A 14,584-nucleotide genomic window follows, 5' to 3' on the forward strand; every position below is an offset into this window, starting at 1 on the left:
TGAGCTGTAGATGCAGCGTCAGAGGCGGGTGAAAATGAAGGAACATATCGTGCATCTACGGCCGAATGAAATATTTCTTGAAATTTAGTTCGCGAAGTCATAATCAGAGGTGGCAGAAAACAAAACAAAACAAAGTAGAGTTTGAAGGTTACGTATAGGTTGCGGAAAAGATTTACGTTTAAGAACATAAGATTGGCTTGCGTTTAGTTCGGCGTGTTTATTGGTTCGGCGCATTGCCAGGTCAACGAGGCGTCGCTCACTTTTCTGTGGTGGTTTCGTGCGTACCTTCTGTAGTTTACTTATTTTTTATGTGCTGTTTATTGATGTGACATTTCAGAGCTGAACTAGCTCGCACAATGTGTAGTATAGATAGCCGCTACTATGACTGCTGATTGCTTTCGCTGCTTTCGCTGGCGCATGGCCTGCGTGCCACCGCCTTTGGTGATGGTGAACGGAGCATGCAAAGAGACGAGATGTTGTACTCTGCCGCTGACAGAGCTATATTTTCAAAGCTGTTGTCTCACTGCAGTGGTTTTTTATAATTGGGCAACGTAAGTTTTTGAACTATTATGCTATTGTGCTCGTCAACAGTTGTCACACAATTGCCTCTGTAATGTTTCTTGTGCAAGTACGTCATTTGGCGAATGAAATAACTTTGCTCCCTGAATCGTTAGTTTTTTTGGGTTTCTTTTGTCTTCTGCATGCAATTAACGAAGCACGAGGTGCAATAAAATTGCGTATTATTAACGAGACGTAAAATGTCAGTAATTAAGAAAAAGTTGAATTTCATGCTATGTGTGGCAATGCGCGTGGTCGCTACCGCTTCCGGTTGTGACGTCTTACTTTATTTTTTATTTTTGTTTGCTGTTAGTTGTCCCCTCCGAACGTAGATGATGATGGTGGCAACAAGCCACCGATGACTCGGTTCATGGGCTCCAAGTTACGCTACCAGTTTACATATGCCTTGGTGCGAGTGAGCACCATTTCTCGCAATTTATTTTTTTTTAGGGGCGAAGCTCCTTAAGCGACGTGTCGCGCGTACGCGACGTATGTAGTAGTAGTAGTCGTCGTAGTAATAGTAGGTAGCCACTACCTTTCGTTTATTTCTTGGAATGTCCACTAGATGGTGGTACTTCTGTATGCTGAATATATGATGAAAAGATGTGAGATGGCGGTACTTGGAGTGTTCGCTAGATGAACGGATGGACAGACAAACGGACTGACAGACAAGATGACAAACAGATGGACAGACGTATGCACGGAAGTACGGTGGATAGATGGACAGACGCACAGACAGAAGGACGGACGCACGGATGAACGGACAAACGCACAGTCGCACGGACGCACAGCCGGATGGACCAGGTTGTTCCTTGCTGGCCGTGCTGTATGCCAACTTAATATATGGCAAGATTTCATCCCAATTTTTGTGTTCGACGTCTACGTACATTGAAAGCATGTCTTCAATTGTTTTGTTCAGATGCTTAAAGCCCGTTCGTTTGCGGGTGGTAAGCGGTGGTCTTACGATGGGTTGTTCCACTCAGCATGAGGACGTGATCCAAAAAAAGCTGCCGTAAATGCGGTTCCTCTGTCTGTGATTACGACGCTTGGTGAACCATGCCTCAGGACAACATTCTCGATGAAAATTGTGCCACCTCCACTGCTGTACCTTTCTAGATAGCCTTTGCGTCAGCATAACGGGTAAGCTAATCAGTCGAGACAATAACCCAGCGGTTCCCCGGCAGTAGAGTAGGAAGTGGGCCCAAAATATTCATGCCAATCTGGCCGAATGGTGTTCTTGGAACCTGCACGGGCTGCAGGAGGCCAGCTGGTTTAGTCGGCGGTGACTTTCATCGCTGGCAGTCGGGGCAAGTACGAACATAGTGTTTTGCGGCTATGGTCAGTCTTGGCGAGTAGTAGCGTTGCCGTACTCTGGCCAACGTTCTCGTGCAATCTAAATGGCCTAAAGTCACCTCGTTGGTGCATGCTTCGAGTACTTCGGAGTGAAGGGCTGCTGGGATGACGAGCAAATAGGCAGATCCTGTCGAAGAGAAGTTTCTTTTGTATAATACTCCACCCCGTAAGCAAAATGATGACAGCACTCTTACGAAAACAGTTGGTGCCTTCTGAGATCTTCCGTCGAGGTAATTAATTAGGGCAAGTAACTCAGGGTCGCTACGTTGTTGCTGTGCAACGGCAGTCGTGTCAAGCACACCGAGGAAGGCTGCTTCCTTCTCATCGGGTAGAGTTGCCGATTCAATGGGTGAGCGGGATAAACAGTCAGTGTCCATTTGGCGGTTCCCTGACTTGTGTACGAACGTCATGTCGTACTCCTGTAGCCTGAGACTCCAACGCGCTAATCGCCGGGTACGATCTTTTAAGATTCGTCAACCAACACAGTAAATGGTGGTCGCTGATGACCTTGAAAGGGTGACCATATAAATACGGGTGAAATTTTGTGATCGCCCCGTACCACTGTGAGGCATTCTTTCTCAGTCGTGGAGTAATTACCCGCGGCGCGTGTTAATGTTCGGCTTGCATAGGCGATTACTCTTTCTGTGCCTTCTTGCAGCTGCACAAGCACAGCTCCCCGACCAACATTGCTGGCCTCAGTGTGTAGCATCGTTGGGGCTTTCTCATCGAAGTGGGCAAGCACTGGAGGCATCTGTAGTCGCTGGCGCAGGTTCTTAAAAGCAGCTTCCTCTTCATTGCTCCATTAGAAGGCAACGTCTTTTCTCGTGAGGTGGGTTAACGGTGGTGCGATGTGTGCGAAGTCCGCGATGAATCGCCTATAATACGCACATATACCAAGGAATCGTCGGACAGCCTTTTTATCAGTCGGCATTGGGAACTGTGCAATGGCTGCGATTTTTTCAGGATCAGGGTGAACGCCTGCGTGATTGACAACGTGGCAAAGAAATTGCAGTTCTTCATAGCAAAAGTGGCACTTTTCCGGCTTCAACGTCAAGCCCGCGGACCGTATGGCTTGTAAAATTACCTCAAGTCTTTTAAGGTGCTGGTCAAATGTTGTGACGAAAACTATGACACTATGAAGGTAGACCAAACAGGTTTTCCACTTCAACCCAGAATGTACGGTATCCATGAGTGTTTGAAAGGTAGCAGGCGCTGAGCATAAACCAAAGCGCAAGACTTTAAATTAATAAAGGTCGTGTGGTGTTACAATAGCAGTTTTCTCGTGGTCTCTTGGGTCTACCTCGATTTCCCAACATCCACTCCTCAAGTCCATCGACGAAGAGTAACGGGCATGTCGAAATCTGTCGAGAGAGTCATATACAAAAGAAAGTGGATACACATCTCTCTTTGTCACCTGGTTGAGTTTTCTGTCATCTACACAGAAGTGCGGGCTGCCGTCTTTATTTAACGAGGACTACAGGTGACACCCAGGGGATTTTGAGGGCTGAAGGATGTCATCTAGAATTTTGTCGACTTGCTCATGTATCACTTCGCAGTCCTTTGTAGCCACGCGATAGGGGTTTTGGTGAATTGGTCTCGCCATGTCCTCGGTAATTATCCGATGCTTGGTTAGACGCAAGCGGCCAACTGTTGATGTTGTCGAAAAGCAGTCTTTGAATTCGGCCAGTAGCTCAAGAAGCCTCTTTCACTCGTTGTTAGGAAAAGTAGTGCTAACGTAGAGAACTGGTGTTGAATTATTGTGGTGCCTCGTTGGCTACTGCCAAGCAGCCTTCTGCGTCTGTGATATCATCGAAGTAAGCAACGGCCATGCCTTTTGGAAGGTGCCGGCGCCTACCACTCAAATTTGTCAGAAGCAAGTCTGTGCGTCCAGCGACGACACTGACGATACCTCTTGCGACGGAAATGCCGTGTCTGAGGAGGAGTGAGCTTATTCGGTCTGTAACTCATTCGCCGTCAAACTTGACAGTGGCTGCCACAGAAACAAGCAAGCATGATCGAGGAGGGAAAAACACATCGTCATCAGTTAGACGCAATTGGTTTGGTCCCGCCTGTGGACAATCAGGTATGCCCGAACTGTTGCAGAACGTAATTAAACTGTCTGGGATATTGATGACGGCGCCGTACTCTCGTACGAAGCTCATACCAATAATTCGATCCTTGCAGCATGCGGCGAGAACGACGAACGACGCATCGAAAGAATGACCTCCTATGTCGATTCTCGCTGTGCATCTTCCAGAGGGCATCAATAACGGACCACCTGCCGTCCTTATTTGAGGGCCTGTCCACGGCGTCTTCACTTTCTCGAGGTGGACGGCTAGGTCCTGACTGATAATAGATAAGTCGGCACCGGTGTCGATTAAGGCTATTAATTTCTGGTCGTCAAGATAAACACTACGGTCCGCGGTCACAATGTCGTTGCTCTCACGTCTTGTCGGCTTTACAGCATCGTGTAATGGAAGCTTTTCATCGTCATCTTCATGGCCTGCAACCTTACCCCCGGAGGCCGCTGCCCTTAGTTTTCCCGACACAGGCGGGGTAACCTTCTTGCGTTAAGGTCCGCGGAGGTACGTTGGTGTGATGAAGGCGAATGCGCGGGAGAAGGAGAGCGGGATCGACGTCCCAAACCTGGCTGGCGAGTAGGTATTGCCTCCTCGTCAGAAGTACGGTAGTCGTAAAAGTGAGAACAGGCTCCTTGGAAACAGGCGACCTTCCGGCGTGGTATGTATTCGTCATTCGCACATCGACCGTCAGACTATGTTCGAAGAGGGCGGAACGAATCAATGCGGTGCCAGCAATGATGGGCAGCATGACCTGCATCTCCACAGTTAAAGCATAGTGGATGTCGATCGATTGTGCGCCATGCGTCTGTTCTTCGGAGCGGTGGACGTCCGAGCCCCCCATTTTGCGATGATGTCCACGGTGCTGCTGTGGACGGCTGGTGGTACGTCGGTAGGCTTGGCGGTCGGCTCAGGGTTTGCCCTTGCAGCGGTGACCAAGGGGGCTGTTGGCACTGGGTGGTATGGCGGCGAAATAGCAGATGGTGAACGTCAGAGAGCGTAGGGGTAGCTCATGGGACGGTGCTCGTCATCAGGACCAGCGGTAGAAAATGCGTGGCAGATTTCGTCGCGTACCAGTTCAGCGACGCACGCAACGAGGGTTTAAGCAACCGGAGTCCGGAACTTCTGTAGTTCTTCGCGAACTATTTCTCTAATGAGGTCTCGCAGGGAGCTTTGATTCTCAGGTGTGGCGGCAGCGTTGATTGGGGAGCTGCTAGACATTCGATCATACTGCCTGCATTGTTGATGGAGGGCCCGCTCAATAGCCATAGCCTTCTTGATAAAGTCATCTACGGTACTTGGAGCGTGGCGCAGTATCCCGGCGAAAAGTTGCTCTTTAACGCCGCGCATGAGGTAGCTCAACTTCCTATCTTCACTCATGTTCGGGTCAGCTCGACGAAAAAGACGAGTCATATCTTCAGCGAAGACAGCAAAGCTGTCATTGGGTTCTTGAACCCGTAGCTCCAACAGCTGCTTCGCACGCTCCCGTCGATCGACATTGGTGAACGTGTCGACAAGCTGTTGTCGGAAGTCGCCCGAAGTTAACAGGATGGCTTCTCTGTTGTCATACCAAATTTTCACACCACCTTCAATGTCGAAATAGGCACATAGAGCTTTTCATGTTCAAGCCACACATTGATCTTGGCAACACGCTCATAGTGTTCAAGCCAGTCGTCAACGTCTTCATGGGTGCTGCCACTAAAGTGATGAACCAGCGGTTGAAAGATGGTTACCTGTGAAGGCTGTGTCGGTGGGGGGCCTTGGGGCGCAGGCTGTCAAGACTAACGTTGGCCATTTGGTGAGGTAAACGGCATCTGAGAGGTTCTGTGGAATGAGTTAACTTTAGCGCGAGGCCTATCAGCCACCGACTGAACCGGTGCACGGGCGTTGCAATAAGTGGCAATGCGTCCGGGCTAGATGAACGGCTCCCAGCGGGAGTATGGAGCATTAGGTAGGGTTGCGCCCCGCACCTCCACCAGTGTCGCGGTACAACGCGAACAAAAGGCAGATAGATGATGATGATGATTATGAGCCTTCAGCTTTGCTGGCACTCGCCCACAAAGGGGGATCGGCCAAGAACCGGGTGACAGGATCATCAAGTGTGCTAAGTCAGGCATTCAGGTAGTCTCGTAGCCGTAAATAATAACAATAGGCTAACAGGGTAATCTCTTTGTTGCCTTTATGTGCTCGCACACAACAGAGAAAACCTCTCTGTGGCTATAACCTAATGTAATCCCTCCGAAGGATAAAATTAGTTCCACGTTTATTTTTAAACCTAGCTTCTCAATTGGTTCGACCAGGTATCTTTTTCTTTGATAAGCATAACGTTGATAGGATAAAAAGAAATGATCTATTGGTTCCGATTCCTTGCAAAAGAGACACAACAGAGATGCTGTTAGTCCAGCTTTATGTAGGTAGTAATTCAGATGCGGAATTCTGCATCGTAATCTGGTGATTGTAATTTCTAACTGCCGAGATACACACCACTGTTTGTTCCAGCAATATCTTAGATGTACAAAGTTTCTCACTTTATCCAATGATATTTTTTCTATTTCTTTGTGCAAACAAGCCTTTGTATATCTGAGTGCTGTTACGTAGGCGAAATCAGGTAAAATAGGTAAGAGTGGTCCGCTTAAAGATGCTTTGGCTAGCGAGTCTACCATCTCATTTGGATAAATCCCGCAGTGGCCAGGTATCTATAGCAAGTGAAATTTTTTCAGGTTTTCTGGTAATAAACTACTAATTATACTCAATAATGTCAAATGTTTTGCTGTAGATAGTGCAGTGCATACTGAGAGAGAATCGGTAAGTATGACCGCTTCTGATTCGCTTGCAAGAAGTTTACGAAGCGCTAGAAATATAGCAAATAATTCAGCGATGAATATAGGCGTGTATAGGCACGTGACGCTTCACAGCCAACCTGCTTTATATGGCTTTTCCAATTTAGCGTCCTATTATATACGATGCCTAGGTATTTCAGGAAATCGACCTGGGGAATGAGCTCGGTACGATACATCAGGGAAATGTTGACACGATCCTTAAAAGAGAATGGCTGAAGCACACTTTTTTTTGACGTTCAATGACATATGGATATTGTCAAGCCATCCTTCTAGCATGTTCATGTAATTCTGTAATGCCTGATACAATAAGTGCAGATCACTGTTTGTTGCGAAGAAAGCAATATCATCTGCATATACGTAAATTTGGATATCCTGATGAGTTGGATTAGAACTTAGTAATATGTTGAATAACACCGGGAATAATACTGAGCCCTGAGGTACACCTCTTGTCTGCTTATATTTTTTAGAAGAGCATCCATTCAAGAAGCAATAAAATTCTCTGTCTTTCACAAACTCTGTAATCCATGCTGTTACATATTTTGGAAAGCGATAGTCTTGCATCTGCTGGATTAGGATAGGATATTCCACTTTGTCGTACGCTTTAGCTAAGTCTAGAGTGACTAGTTCACAGTATTCGCGGCGATGCCGAGCCAGCTGTATGCGACTTTCCAAATCCACATGTGCAGATAGACGTTGACACAGTGATTCTCAACAGCCGAACAGCAAGATCACCTTCTTTGTCTTCAATCAGCCAGGGCTCCACTACTTGGTGTCCGCCAGATCCCCTTATCATCGTTTTTGTCCGCCAGTACACACGCGTAAGTTTCAAGAGAAAGACAACTTCTTCGACGCACCAACATGTATGTGTTGTGCCTTTCCTCACACTTTCCGCATGAATACAATTATGTTGATGCCAGCCTCCTCAGCAGTAAATATTATTTTATCGCATGAAATTTTTAATGACTAAAAACAGCACACAAAAATCCAGTTTTTAATTGTGAACCACTCTTAGAGAAACCAAATGTATTTTGGGAATTTCGATCGACTTATTTCAGCTTTACACTGAGCTCGAGTCCACTACTTTATTCGTCAACGCTTTGGAGGCTGCCTCCATCACTCAAAGTTTTCATGAGCAAGGCTGATCAGAATTATGTGAGATTAAAGCGTAAATCTTTCTTGGAGCTTCCCGTACGGCAAAACTAAAATATTTAGAAAGATAAGTCATAATCTTGTGCTCACAGCAGCTTCGACAGAGCAGCAGTGGAGGCAATCCTTTTTGATGAAAGAAAATGATTTTCCCGAAGCAGCAAATGCTTTGACGAGTCCATAAAAAGTTTGTTCGTTCCCAGGTTCACACAACTTTTGTGAAGCTGAGAAAATGTGTGACTCATGATTTCTTGGGCACCCACCACAATCACAGAAGAAAATGGTAGTTCTAGCAGTCGCATTTTAATTAGTCAGAAGACCTTCGTATCATACAAACTAACATGTTGGTAATAGCGCTTGTTTTTGTCTATTCTCTTCGTCTCGTGAGTTTTTGCGCTCTTTCTGTTCATAATGTATCACCAAATAGCCGAAGTTTCAGTCCTGCTTGATACAAACTAAACCAGAATTTTTCTCAAGCCACTTTTCGGTAACCAAAAGAAAAAGAAAGAATTTCTGAGTGAAAATTGAGTTATACCTACACGGTTGAATGATGATAGTGTTGGCTAAGGTCGACTTCTGTTGGCTCTCTATTCTCACAATGGTCGAATACAAAGCTTGCGTGCTGCTACTCGTTTTGCTTATTACATAACATATTTCACGTATTGAACTTTCTGATTTGATAATGACATAATTTCTGGAGTTTTACCGGTCAAAACCACGATATGGAAGGCAGGCATGCCGTAGTGGAGGAATACGGGAATTTCGACCAGCCGGGGGGCTCTTTGACGCGCTCCTAAATTTAAGCTCATGGGCATGTAGAATTTCGGTGCTAGCAAAATACGAATGCCATAGTCGGGATCAACCCGTGACTTTTGGGTCAGCAGCCAAAGACCATAGGCAGTATACCACTGCGATGGCTATTTTTCTCATTTTTGAAAAGGAAATTCGCCTTCTAAAAATGTAGTCCTTTGATAGGCACGAACAAGTAAGATTGGTCAGCCATTAAGTGTCAGAGCAACGCTGTTATGAGGTATGGTAGTTTTACGCTATCGTTGCGTCGTTTCCACCACTTGTACTTGCGGTCAGGAAGAATGTTTTAGATGCGAAGCAGCTCTTTGAAAAACCTGTGTAACGCTGTCCGGTATGTCCGCACAAACCCCCTCACTGCAGGTGTTGGAGCGGTGCCAAGTAGATCAAGTCCCAGCTGCGCGTTGACGTCACTCTCTCCCTCACCCGCGGCAGCTGCTCATCCCTCTGCCCGCTCGCAACACACTTCTCTCTCGCTTCACCCCCCCCCCCCCACCACCACCCGCGACGCTCAAGCGCACGTAGGGCTCGTTTATCTGTAATAATTGGATTGGATAAACTTTTATTGGGTCTTCCAAAACAAAGATCACTGTGTCGCGGGCCGCTTTCACGTGGGGACTGAGATGCCGATCTCGTCAGCCGCCTCAACTTACACAAAACCCAACCTGCCTCCCCTGTTCGTGTCAAACAAATGCTTACTCGAGTAAACGAATCTTCCAGCGCTCACCGCAGCACACGCGTTAGCACCGTTTAACCAATGACGCCACCCGCAACGCTGCTGCTTCACATTCCATCAGGGTTTCCTTTGGAAAGATGGTGTTAATTTTTTATTTTGTTGTGTTCATGGTTCTTTATAAAAAGGTCTGAAGAATGTTTAATTTAGTTTTGTTGATGGTTATTCGTAGCAAGATGAGACTGAAAATAAATTATGGGCAATTCCCCCGACGGGAGCCCTCATGGAATGCGAAGCAGTAGCGGTGCGCATGGCGTTGACTTAGTTGATACGGCGTCGACGTGGTTTTCGGGTCAACGGTTTCAAGCGAAACTCGGTGTAGCATTTACTCGAGTAAACGTTTCTTTGATACACAAAGACATGGGAGGCTGGTTTGGTTTCGTGTAAACGTTAATCGCAGATAAACCAGCTGAAAGAGCGTTTTCGCTCGGCGTGCGGTCGAATGTTGCGGGCGATGTAGAGAGTGAAGCGAGCGACAACTGTGTCGCAAGTGGGCGGAGTAGTCGGCAGCTGCGGGCACTGCGGTGAACGTGCTGTAGGTGAGAGAGAGGTTGACGTCAGCACAAACCTGCGAGGGAAGCGTGCAAGGGGAGTGTGTCGTCAACGCGCAGCTCTGGTGCGACCACTTGGCCCCGCTCAAACACGTGCGGCGAGGGGAACGCGTTGCGGGGCGTTCGTACGGACGCACGTACGCATAGTGTTAGACACGTGAGTCGAAGTGCTGCTTCGCATCTAAAAATTAGCAGTGCCTCAGCTCGGCTATGCGGCTATGCCTAGATATAGGTAACATAGGCTGTGGACGGTTCGGTGGACGTATGAGCGAGCGAGTTCACGTGAGTCAAGCGCCAGCCCACTTGTGACACGTTACTCTAGGAGGTTTCAGGCCTTCTCCGACGCACCAGGTATGCGCCATATGACGTCGCTGCTCCTCGCGCTTGCGCAAGATAGCTCTCAATAAGCCACGTGAAACTGATTAATCTGGGCCAATGTGTAGCTTACACTACGAAACATTGTAAGGAGTTCATGAGGAACTATCCTAAGCAAAAGTACTTATAAATTTACTGCTATGCTACAGGTAGTTTGTTGCACGAATGTCGCAAGATGTCACATGATGACATTGCTTGCAATGCTTAGATCTGTGGTTCTCGAATGGGGTTCGTGAGGGCATTTTCGGGGTCCGCAGAACCCCTGATCAAAAAAGAAGACATAGCTAGATACTGGTCGTACACACCGCACAATGTATTGACGAGCTGTTGCGATTAAACTGACACGGTACTTTAATTTGACCATTATGTGCCATGAAGAAATAAACGGGAGCCGTTTCACGCTGCCTGTGTCGTTAATTTACGAAACAACTTTTCTCTCCCTTCAAGTGGTCCTCAAAAAGGTCGCCGAAAGCTTTGGGGCTGAGAACCACTGGTCTAGAGTATGAATCTCGCGGGGTCACAAGAAAAGGAATTTAGTCAGATCCGATGCACTGTGAAAATCGATGTTGTGTCACGCAGTTCTTGGAGAGCTGGCTATGCCGCAGCTTACTTTGCTAGAGCGTAGCTTAATTGACCCCGTCGCATAAATGTAATGTCGTGTGATGGCGCGCCATTCATGCCATTTGGCTGACATCATGGCATGTTCATTTTGTTTCCGCTATGTGATACGCGTATATAATCACATCTTATGATGCCATTCGGGATATGTGCGAGAACTGGATGCCCTCTACTGCGGCATGTGTCGTATTCATATTGTGCTTTTAGGACATAAAGCACCACATAATATTGTTAGTATTATTATGATTATATAGTTAATGCTATAACAGTAAGTGTTTTTGTTCACCAATCATTGAAAAAAAAACCACCCTCTTATATTAACAAAAAAAGCGAAACGACTTTCACAGGAGCAAACAGAACAAAGCAAACTTGCGGAGGTTCTCAAAATCCCCGGAGCAAACACTTGCGTGTGTGATTCTTTAACTAGCCTCGCTAGAAACAGTCAAGGGAGACTCATTCAAAAAGCGCGGCTTACATTAGGACCAATAAGAAAAAACGAGCGCCAGTAATTTGAGATGTCGATATCTCCAAAAAGACCGTAGCTATTTTCTGCGCTATGTGATTTGTACAAGCAGGCTTTTGTTGTAATGCGTGTTCCTAATCCGTTTATTTAGTAGGCCTCGATGCAAAGCGACCATCGCTTCTCGCTTTCAAAGTTGTGTCGAGTCGGTAAATATGTCGTTGGCACGCAATGAAGAGCCGAGATAAAAAATATAAAAAGGAAGGCGTACCGCCATTCGCTTAAAAGGACATCGAGACGAAACGCTTCGTTTGACGTTTGGCATGGTGCCCGTATTGCTGTATACATAGCCAAGGGCAAAAAACCTAATGCAAGAAGCACAAGACGAAAGCCCGTGAAATGTGCGAGTATACTTTACCAAGCTAGACTAAACGATACGGAAGCGAACTAAACCTTCAAGTTGTGAAAGCAGCACTTCCAAAAGCGAGGCGAAGTAGTGCTCGTAGCGAGCTGTTCTATTTTTTTTTTTGCAGAGTACATGCGGAAGCTGTCGAAATAAAGTCACGGACAAAATAGTCGCCACGAACCGCATATTAAGAAAAGAGGAAGGTACACAATGATTACCATTCTCTTCTAGGAATCGTTTACAGCTTGTGGATATGCTTGTATGGATGGGTCGTAGTGTAATTAGAAAACGTATCTATCTATAGGCACTGCTTTGGAGTCAGCATTATGTGCTTGTTTGCCAAAACTTCGAGTCTCGTAAAGTTTTTTAACTCTTCAGGTGACATTTGGCAGCCAAATATTGACCGACTTCCTGAATAGCTTCGTTGGTTGATTGTATAAGCATTTTTATTGAAATAAATATAAATGGAGAAACAGTCACAATTTCTTCGGAATGGCTGCCCCTTTGATTGATTGATCAATTGAGAAGCCCAATATGACGGAGCAACATTCATGCAGAGAGGCGCCTAAGTGAAGTTTCGCAGTTTGATTTTGATTGAAGTTTGATATGCATTTAATTTTGAATAGGAACATTTAGTTCGGAATTCATATTTAGGCACACGTCATTTCTTGTTTCAGCCCTTGGAATCCAAACCATCACTTCCAGCCGCGTATAGGTGAAGCAGGCGCACGGGTACATCAGATTATCCACCAGGAATGGTGAGTAATACGATAAGCATCATTCTTTTGTCTAAACTGCGTCAAAACTACCGTACAAACTCTATCCTGTAGATATTAAAATTTACCATCGTAGATATTCTTAATACGTCAGAGATTGTATGCGTACAGTTGTCGTGGATTTAAAGGGACACTCAATTTACGTGAGAGTGAAAGCTCAATGTATGACAACGTTTAAAACGACAATATTATCAATAGCAGTGCCCTACTTACCGATAAATAAGGTAAATGCACAAGACAAGGTATATGCACCACAGTGGGGCATTCTCAAAATGGTACTGATGACGTCCGATGAACTGCCTACAATTATTCACTAGTATACGATCTAGCTGCATTAAATAACCTTCCGTTCATCAAGGGACGCAGTAAAACGCTAATTGTTCGTTTCTGTGTTATTCATGGAAAAAGGACCCGCCGGACCGTTGCTATTGGAATGGGCACAAGTGTTTCTGAACTTCAACTTTTGCATGGTTAAACTCGACAGTTTGTGCCATCTATCGGGGCGCAGTTGAATCAAAACACGTCTGCCTTATCGGAGGCAATGCCAGGAAATTGATCAATGGCAGTCGTTGCTGCTGTGGCTCCCACTGCTTTCATTCTGTATGCTAGCGTCGGCGATCGCGCAGTAAAACCGGGCAACGTTGTGCACGACAACAGTGACGTCAGTCGGCCCCCTTCTTGAAGGGAGTAATTTGAAGTGCGCTAACCCAACGCGGGTCACTAAAACGTGGTAAAATGTGCCCTTCCTTGGCAGAAAATTAACACTACGAGGTTTCTGGACCACTATTTCAATAACCAACGTCGACCAAGTAGTTGCCTTTCGTGTCTCTTTAAACGGGACGCCTTAGGGCTAAGTAACGCATATACTTTCAAGGGTGGCTTTGGCCTTGTTGATGCAACGTGGTCATAAAGTTAGGCGCGGCACTGAACTGACGAGGACGGGACAGGGATAATACACACAAGTGCTATGTGACGTAGTTATCTTGAAAGCGTTCATAGCTGTCGTTAAAGTAAGCAAAATATGATGTCGCGTTTGATCCAGTTGTGCTGTACATGCTTCTGATTATTTTATTTATTTTTGTTATTTTTATTCTTTTTCTTTTGTTCGTTGTTTTATATTACTGCCATGAAAGTGGCAGAGCCATCTCTAAGTTATTCTGCCTTCCATGCATTCTTTTCACGTATATGAGAATAAGTATATATAAATAAAGGGCACCGCCTAAATAGCCTTCAATTGCATGTCAGATGGAAAACCAGAGCAACATTTCTATGCAGTGTGGACCCATTTCTGTGTGGTATGGACACTCAGTGTTGAAAAACGTGAACTCATTGTGTAAGTGTTGTGCTATGTACATGTGTATAGCCTTGTGTTTGCTACAAAATGTGCTAAGTTGACTTTTGTGCAAGAGAAGAGGAGTAGCCGGCGCCACGCATTGGCACCAACCTCTCCTTACATACATTTAATTAAAAAAAAAACGTGCCGCAATTCACCAATTCACCCAGTCCTCAAACGATGCACTCATTTTAAGTGTCGTTCTGACATAGTAATACTCGACCTTGACCCAAACAGGAGACATTCGCTTTTATTTTTGCGCTGGACATAAAAAAAAAAAAGAAATCTTCGCGCAGAAGTTTCCTCTTAGTGCGCTCGCCGCAAGAAAGTTCAACGACACTACGCACATTAATCAAGCCGTGCTATGTTCTTGTTTGCTGCAACAGCACATAGACCATCTCTTTAAGAATGTGGCTCAAATGGTATTCGCGAAGCATTGCTAGCGTGCTTGCAATGCGAAGAACAACCAAGACGACAGCCACGCTCTTGCGCAATGTTGCCAAATCCGTTCAGCAGGGAAGAAGATTGAAAACTTTTCCCGAGTATTTGC

The 14,584-nt window shown here is 45.9% G+C and overlaps 2 long non-coding RNA genes across 2 annotated transcripts in view; one reads left to right on the forward strand and one right to left on the reverse strand.

Moving 5' to 3' along the window:
* The window catches only part of LOC119169376 (uncharacterized), a 117,250-nt gene that overhangs the window by 56,641 nt on the left and 46,025 nt on the right, over positions 1–14,584 (forward strand). Inside the window, exon 2 of the long non-coding RNA XR_012889209.1 lies at positions 12,603–12,683. This is a non-coding gene — a long non-coding RNA (uncharacterized LOC119169376). The remainder of the gene's footprint in view (positions 1–12,602; positions 12,684–14,584) is intronic.
* Positions 1–14,584, reverse strand: part of LOC142786993 (uncharacterized) — a 138,119-nt gene that overhangs the window by 49,210 nt on the left and 74,325 nt on the right. The window lies entirely within an intron of this gene.

Source organism: Rhipicephalus microplus, chromosome 2 (assembly GCF_043290135.1).
Source record: "Rhipicephalus microplus isolate Deutch F79 chromosome 2, USDA_Rmic, whole genome shotgun sequence".
NCBI lineage: Eukaryota > Metazoa > Arthropoda > Arachnida > Ixodida > Ixodidae > Rhipicephalus > Rhipicephalus microplus.